Consider the following 8,169-nt stretch of genomic DNA (forward strand, 5'->3'; position numbering starts at 1 on the left):
ACTTGACTTCATGTAATCAGATCCGCTTAGGAGCAAAAGAGCTGGCAGGCAAAGCATGTCAGCTTCCAAGTTTTGATGGTTGATTTCTCAACCCTTTCTTGTAGTGCAGAGGAGGAGCCATTTCAAGTCCATCAAACTTCTTGTGCACTGAGGGGGAACCTCCTTGGGCCTACTGAAAGGTCTGCTTGTGTTTGGAGGGGAAGGTGGTTCAAGCTAGAGGAGGAGTAAACGTGTAGGAAACGTGGTACGTTTGAATTCTTAGCTAAATGTTTTAAAATTGAGTTGGTTTTCATAGTATTTTGTTGACATTTACATTTTTTTAAAATCAGTTTCATAAGCTACCTCAGACATCCTGGTGCCCTCAAAATATTTTGAACTCCCTGATTCCCATTAGCCCTAACAAGCATGGCCAGTGGTCAGAGGTTATAGCAGCTGCAGTCCAACAGCATATGGAGGGCACCAAACTGGGAAAGGTTACTCTCATGCTATTGGACTCATCTAAATAGTAAGCATCAACCAGGCAGAGGGCCTTCTCGGTAGAAGAAGAAGAAGAAGAGTTTGGATTTGATATCCCGCTTTATCACTACCCGGAGGAGTCTCAAAGCGGCTAACATTCTCCTTTCCCTTCCTCCCCCACAACAAACACTCTGTGAGGTGAGTGAGGCTGAGAGACTTCAAAGAAGTGTGACTGGCCCAAGGTCACCCAGCAGCTGCATGTGGAGGAGCAGAAATGCGAACCCGGTTCCCCAGATTATGAGACTACCGCTCTTAACCACTACACCACACTGGCTCTCTCGGTAGCGGTGCCCACCTGTGGAACGCCCTCCCATCAGATGTCAAGGAAATAAACAACTATCCGACTTTGAGAAGACGTCTGAAGGCAGACCTATTTAGGGAAGTTTTTAATGTTTGATGTTTTGTCGCATTTTTAACATTCTTTTGGGAGCCGCCCAGAGTGACTGGGGAAACCCAGCCAGATGGGTGGGGTATAATAATAATAATAATAATAATAATAATAATATCATAATCATCATCAAAGGGCATTCATTGGCTTAGCTCTACACCACATGTATACCCTCCAACATTCTTTCTGAGTCTTTCTGAGTAAAGTAGCAAAAAGTTTACTCACATTTCAGTTCACGATTTTATCCCTACGATTTTAACTACTAAGTAAAGGCAGGCTTTACTAGTATTTACACAAGGGAAGAGTGACTTCATCTCATATGGAGACTGAACTCATGTGCTGCTGGCTGAGGGCCAGCAGACAGCAAAATTACGGTACATTTAGACAACAAAATGGTTGCAGGAGAGCAGCATGGCAGCAAGAGATAGAACAAGACAACAGAAAGATCAAACAGGCTGAGAAAATGGCTGCATGACTTGGCTCTTTTGTGGAGTCAGCCCATCTCCCAGGTCACATGCAGGGGGAGGAAGCTCCAGACCAGTAAAAGAGGAAATTACACTGACTGGATGTCCCCCTGCCTGTGCCCACTCTAGGGAAACAAGGAATGTTGCATTTGACTGCACCAATGGCTCACACCCAACATACAGTGTGTTGTCGCTGTCGTTAATTGCATTTATTTCTGACCTTTTTCTCCAAGGAGCCCAAAGGTGGCATACATGGCTCTCCACCCCATTTAGTCCCCCACATTCTCCCCTTTGAGATAAGTTAGGTCGAGAGGCAGTGAGCCATAGCTGAGTGGGCATTTGAACCCTGACCTCCCACGTCCTAGCGTGGCACTCTGCCCACTACACCACACTGGTACATCTGGCATCGCCCTTAGGATTGACATTGTGTTCTGCATGCAGCTCTAGCTAAACAATGGAGCGCAAGCTTTGCGGGTCCAGGTTAAGTCGTTGGCATCTGTTTTTAAAAGGATTTCCGGTTTCAGAGCTGGGGGAAACCTTTGGTCAGAGAGACTTCACAAGTCTTTCCTGGAGAGCTGTAGGCTGCGATGGGTGAGACGGATCAGTTTTCAAACACTGCCTAACCTCCCAGGAAAGAGAAAATATTGCAGAGTGGATGTATGTGATCTCACTGCATCTCAAACATGAGGAAGATAATGAGATTAAGGGTGTGTCAGGGTCCAACAAAACGGTGGAAATTCTGCCTTCAGGCTTTCAAACTGCAGCTCGCTGCGTTTAAGGTATTTGTGCAATGTGAAGGCTAGGAAGCTTGAACAATTTCCTCAGTTGACTCTCTTCCAGGGCTGGCTCAGCTTCAGTTGTGGGAAGCAAGATTATGGTTCATTTTTAGAACAACAAAGGCTGCAGTTAAGCTCAGGGTTTAAGTCAATGCAGGTCTCAGCTAGAATGGCATGGGGCAGGTTTGGATGTGGAAAACCCTGGATCAAAACCCTGCTCAGTCTTGAGGCTCGCTGTCTGGCTTTGGGTTAGTATCTCTCTCTCTCTCCTTATCCTGCTGCACTACTAAAAGATGAGACGAGACGGTCCTTAGTGTAATGGTTAGAGTGTTGGACTAGGATCTGGGAGACTAGGATTCAAATCCCTGCTCAGCTATGAAGCCACAAAGACTGACTTTGGGCCAGTCACTGGTGGAATCTAGACACATAAAAAAAATGTTGTAAAAATACTTTTTTGAAAAACATTTTGAAAAATATATAGAATTTACCATAGCTCACCATCGCCATCTAGTGACACGTTTGTATAATGCACTTTTAAAAGGTAACGGTAAAGGACCCTGACAGTTAAGTCCAGTCGCGAATGACTCTGGGGTTGTGGTGCTCATCTCACTCTACTGGACGAGGGAGCCAACGTTTGTCCGCAGATAGTTTTTCCAGGTCATGTGGCCAGCATGACTAAGCCACTTCTGGTGAAACCAGAGGAGCACACGGAAACACCGTTTACCTTCCTGCTGCAGCGGTGCCTATTTATCTACTTGCACTGGTGTACTTTTGAACTGCTAGGTGGGCAGGAGCTGTGACCGAACAACAGGAGCTCACCCCGTTGCGGGGATTCGAACCACTGACCTTCCGATCAGCAAGCCCTAGGCTCAGTGGTTTAGACCACAGTGCCACCCACGTCTTTACAACACCCTTAAAGCGTTTTGTTTGCAGCTGTATACCTGAGTCCACTGTCTCCCAGCCTAACCTACCTCACAGGGTTGTTGTGAGGAGAAAGTGGGGTGGGCAAACCATGTGTGGCACCTTGGGCTCCTTGGAAGAAGAAGAAGAAGAAGAGTTTGGATTTGATATCCCGCTTTATCACTACACAAAGGAGTCTCAAAGCGGCTAACATTCTCCTTTCCCTTCCTCCCCCACAACAAACACTCTGTGAGGTGAGTGGGGCTGAGAGACTTCAAGGAAGTGTGACTGGCCCAAGATCACCCAGCAGCTGCATGTGGAGGAGTGGAGACGCAAACCCGGTACCCCAGATTACGAGACTACCGCTCTTAACCACTACACCACACTGGCCCTCAGGAAGAAAGAAGGGATATAAATGCCATGCATGGATGAATAAAACTGCCAAGTGCCACCTTTCCCAGAAGTGAAGTGAGTGGCAGTGCAGCAAAGGAACGCTCCTTTTCAGCTGTGACACCCTGCCTTTTAAAAAACCTCCCCAAGGTGGTTTACTTTGAAGCAGTATTGCACACTTTCAGATGCCAGGCAGAAAAACCTTCTCTTTTGCCAGGCTTTTAGACTTACTAATGTATTCTTTTAGCTGCCAGCTGATTTATTTGTTAAAATTGTGTATAGGATTTTTTTTTTTTTTTAATTAAAAATGCAAACTACTCTGGATTGAAGGATAGTATAAACAGGTTGTGTGCGCAGAGGTATATACACACACATTCATTTATCCATGAACACACACACACACACACACACACACTGACAAAGATGATGATCCTTTAAAAGCAGTTTAAACCAATTCATGGAATAGAGGTCTATTGGTGGCTATGTTAGGATATTTCCGTTCCACCTTAAAAGGGAGCAGGATGTTTGTGTCACAGCCTGCGTATTTCCTGTTTCACAGGATGTTTCTGTTGTGTCTTTGTTTTCGTTTCTCTCTCTGTGCCGGAACACTGAAGCAAGCAGTCATGTTTTTCTTTGTTCTGACCAACGCTGAATAAACTTGTAAATAATGCTCTCCTGAGTGCATCTTTCGCTGTGCATTATCTGCTGATAGAGCGTGCATCGGCTCTGGAATGTGGCAGGCTATTTCTGGAGCTCGTGTCGCTAATTGCTAATACTGCGTGTCTATGGGAGATCGATGGACGTCCGGAGACGACATGGAGTCATGATGGACTTTGTCTCCCTGGCAGTATCCCAACAGGCTACTGGCCATGATGTCTTTGCTCTGCCTCCACAGCAGGGGGACAGTTATGTTTCTGAAGATGAGTTCCTAGAAACCAAGGGGGAAAGTGCCCTTGTGCCAGATCCTGCCTGAGGACCAGCATGCATCCTGCTGGTCACAGTGAAAGCAGGATGCTGGTTTGCATGGGCCATTGGACACATCCAGCAGGCTCTCGTCATGTTTTTATGACGACGAGAAATATAATAATAACTATATTAATTAATGCTATATGCACCATTCCTGAGGAGGCAGAGTGAGGCACAAATGTATTAAATAAAAATAAAGTACAACAAAATGTGCTTTCCCACCATGACAGTTTATTGGCTATAATACAGAAAACTACAGCGATGAGCAAAGACAGAAAGCATACAGGTATATACGCAGGTCTTTTACAGAAAACAGTACTGGTGCTTGAACTTTCCAATTCCTTGTTGCCTTTCAAAGTACACACATTTCAACATGATATTACATCAGCCTTCCTGCCAGAAGTTTGGAACTATGGCTCCCATCAGCCCCATCAGCACACTGACTCAGGCCCAACAGAGAACACACAGAGAGGAAAAGCAGAGCTGTGCACACACAGTCTGCTAAACAAAGCTGTCATATCACTAACCAGATGTCTGTTGGAGAAAGGAAGGATGGGAGACTGAATCCAGGCTCTCCAGCTCCACCTTTCAACAGCTGATTTTGAGATTCTATCTTTGATTACTGGGCTATCTGTGTGCAGCCCCAGCTGTGGTGCATGTGATTCCCTATCCAGCTGCTACCTGGACCAGGGAAACTGTCTACTACATCACAATGCCCTAAAAAGCTACTTTTATGAGGTAGTGGCATATATTCCTCCTCTACAGAGCCAATTCAGATATTGTGACTTGGAGGATTTGGTTTTCATAAGCTATTCATTGTTGTGTTGGTTTATTTTAATGCACCAGACTTAATCTGGGTTGTACCTGTTTGGCAGCCATTGGTTTCCCCACACCTTATCAGCAAAAGCACCCTCCTTTCTATTACACTCTGAGGATAAACACATTAACTTGGAAACAGAAACAGGCAATACTACATTGTTCTGCTATGGAGAAAACTCTGGAGACGCATTTCTCAACCGCCCAGCCCACTCCCACCACAACATAATGTTCCAGAATCTCTCTGGGACTCTAGAAACTCAGTTTCAGTGGATGAATGTCCACTGTCCACTGTTCACTTTCTGTAGTTCTGTTCAGGGGAATCAATTACATGCTCTACCCATGTGTGAATTGGGGAGTAGGGCTGCACCGACAAGCTCTGCCCTCAACATGGCGTCCTCACACCTCGCACAGATATCTGTATGGAGGGAGTCTTCATGGGTACAGCTGTATAAAGGAAGATTCTCTCATTGCAGCTATCCAGGCTCTATGTGTGGATGCCCAGGGGTTGAGTAAACCAGAGGACATGATCCTGGGGGCAAGATGAGCCATTTTGATCCTAATTCTCTGCTAACAGGGAAGCAGTGGGTCTCACTGCTCATGTGCAGGGATTGGGCCACATGGTTATCAACCTTAGCACATGGATGGCATGATGTCCTCATTGGCAGAGGAGCTCTCTGAGCGTGCATAGTGAGGTTCATTGTACAGTGGTGCCTCGCAAGATGAAATTAATTCGTTCTGCGAGTTTTTTTCGTTCTACGAGTTTTTTTGTCTTGCGAAGCACCGCTGTGTATTGACGGTTTCCCGTAGGAATGCATTGGCGGTTTTAAAAAAAAGGCGCAAGACGTTTCGTCTTGCGAAGCAAGCCCATAGGGAAATCCGTCTTGCGAAGCAACTCAGAAAACGAAAAACTCTTTCGTCTTGCGAGTTTTTCATCTTCCGAGGCATTCGTCTTGCGAGGCACCACTGTATTCCGAACCTTTCAGACATGTGACTAGGGAATGAAGGATCTATCAATTTTAATTCTCTCAGTTTCACATTTTTACAATCTTGAGTTCAGTTCTCCACATTTCTGCAGCAATTTGTGAATGTTTTAATCATCCCCAAAATTTCACAGAATGTTATGGTGAATTTCTCTCTCCCCCTCCCCCTCCCACACATACACACACACACTTTTGTATGCAATTTTGACCAACATTCACATTTTTGCAAGCAGTTCCTTCTAATAATACATGTATGTAACTATCACTGATATGTTCATTTCTATGCACAGTTTCCCCCATAATATATGCATTTCTGTACATTGGTTGGAAAACTGCATTGCAAAATTCAGATAAGTGGGAATTTTGAAGGATGGCTGGGTTTCAGTTCTCATATTATTTTGGAAAATCCAAATTTGATAGATTCAGCCATAAATAAGAACTGAATCAAAATTCTCCCCCATACTTTACATGTGACAGACTGTTCTGTTTCTGTTTCATGCCTGTGACTTACTCTGTCAGAGGCAGAACGGCCAAATTCTTGGAATTCGAATTTTCTTGGAATCCAGTAGCTTCCCTTCTTGTTGCTGCATAATGTGCACATTGCCCCTGAGTATCTGTAGCCCAACCCTTGTTGCTTTAGCCAGCTCAACCCACATCACCAAGAACCTAGATATGTAAGCTTCCCCTTCCTGCTATTTGAGAAATGGCGGATGGAATCATTGACGTTAAACCTGACCATATTCTTAGTGAAGTCTTACTTAGCCTTTGCTCTGCTTGACCTTTGGTAGCCAGTGGAGTGCCTTCCCCTTTGACGCCCGTTCTGCTTGCTTCTGAAAGCAGACACCGCAACTCTTAAGCTTTCGGATCCACAAGCATCGACCTGCTTTGGACAGCAGTCACCTCCTGGTTTTGCAACATTTTGGGAAGAGCATGGGGCATTGGCTACGGCTGGAAAGGAAACACATGGAATGGTTATTGCCAAAACTTCTTTGGGGCACCAAACATGGATTCTGATCTGCAAAGAATGGGAGAAAAGAACAAGGAAGACTACTTACATACACTGACTGAGTTTGCACAATCTTTGGACATCCTGTGTGGGCAAGGATAAAAGAATATAGTTCGTTCTCTTCCGACTACAGTCACATAACCCCCAAATCCCATCTTCAGATGTTTATTACCTAGATCAAGTTTGGGGGACCGAGCACAATTTAAAGTGTTGGTGCTAACCTTTAGAGGCCTAAACAGCCTCAGCCCAGTATACCTGAAGGAGCGTCTCCACCCCCATCGTTCAACCCATACATTGAGGTCCAGCTCCGACGGCCTCCTGGCGGTTCCCTCCCTGTGAGAAGTGAGGTTACAGGAAACCAGGTAGAGGGCCTTCTCAGTAGTGGCCTGCCCTGTGGAATACCCTCCCATCAAATGTCAAAGAAATACAACTATCTGACATTTAGGAGACATCTGAAGGCAGCCCTGTTTATGGACGTTTTTAATGTTTGAAGCTTTATTGTGTTTTTAATAGCCTGTTGGAAGCCGCCCAGAGTGGCTGTGGAGGTCCGGCCAGGTGGGCGGGATATAAGTAATAAATTATTATTATTATTATTATTATTATTATTATTAGTCCAAAGGGTACATTCCCCTTCTGGAGGTGGGGTGTATACCAGTGGTGGGTTGTGCCAGATGGAAAAGAGGACAGAGCAATTCAGTAAAGTAAGTTACATTCCAGCCATGCAGAAGTCAGAGGTTTCTGTGCACACACACACACACACACACACACACACTCCCCTCCATCCAGGTTTGGAAGAGGCATTATCATGCTTCAAGGACATGCTTCAAGCACTCAGAGAGGGTGGGAACTCTGGGGAGAGTCCCGAGAACCAGTTTGAGGGTCCTCATTTTATGAACTCCATTTGCAGCCAGAATTCTCTGGATGCAACCAAAACTCTGTACTCCGAATGAAACCCATTTACTGC

This window comes from Podarcis tiliguerta (assembly GCF_965153285.1).
Source record: "Podarcis tiliguerta genome assembly, chromosome: 2".
NCBI lineage: Eukaryota > Metazoa > Chordata > Lepidosauria > Squamata > Lacertidae > Podarcis > Podarcis tiliguerta.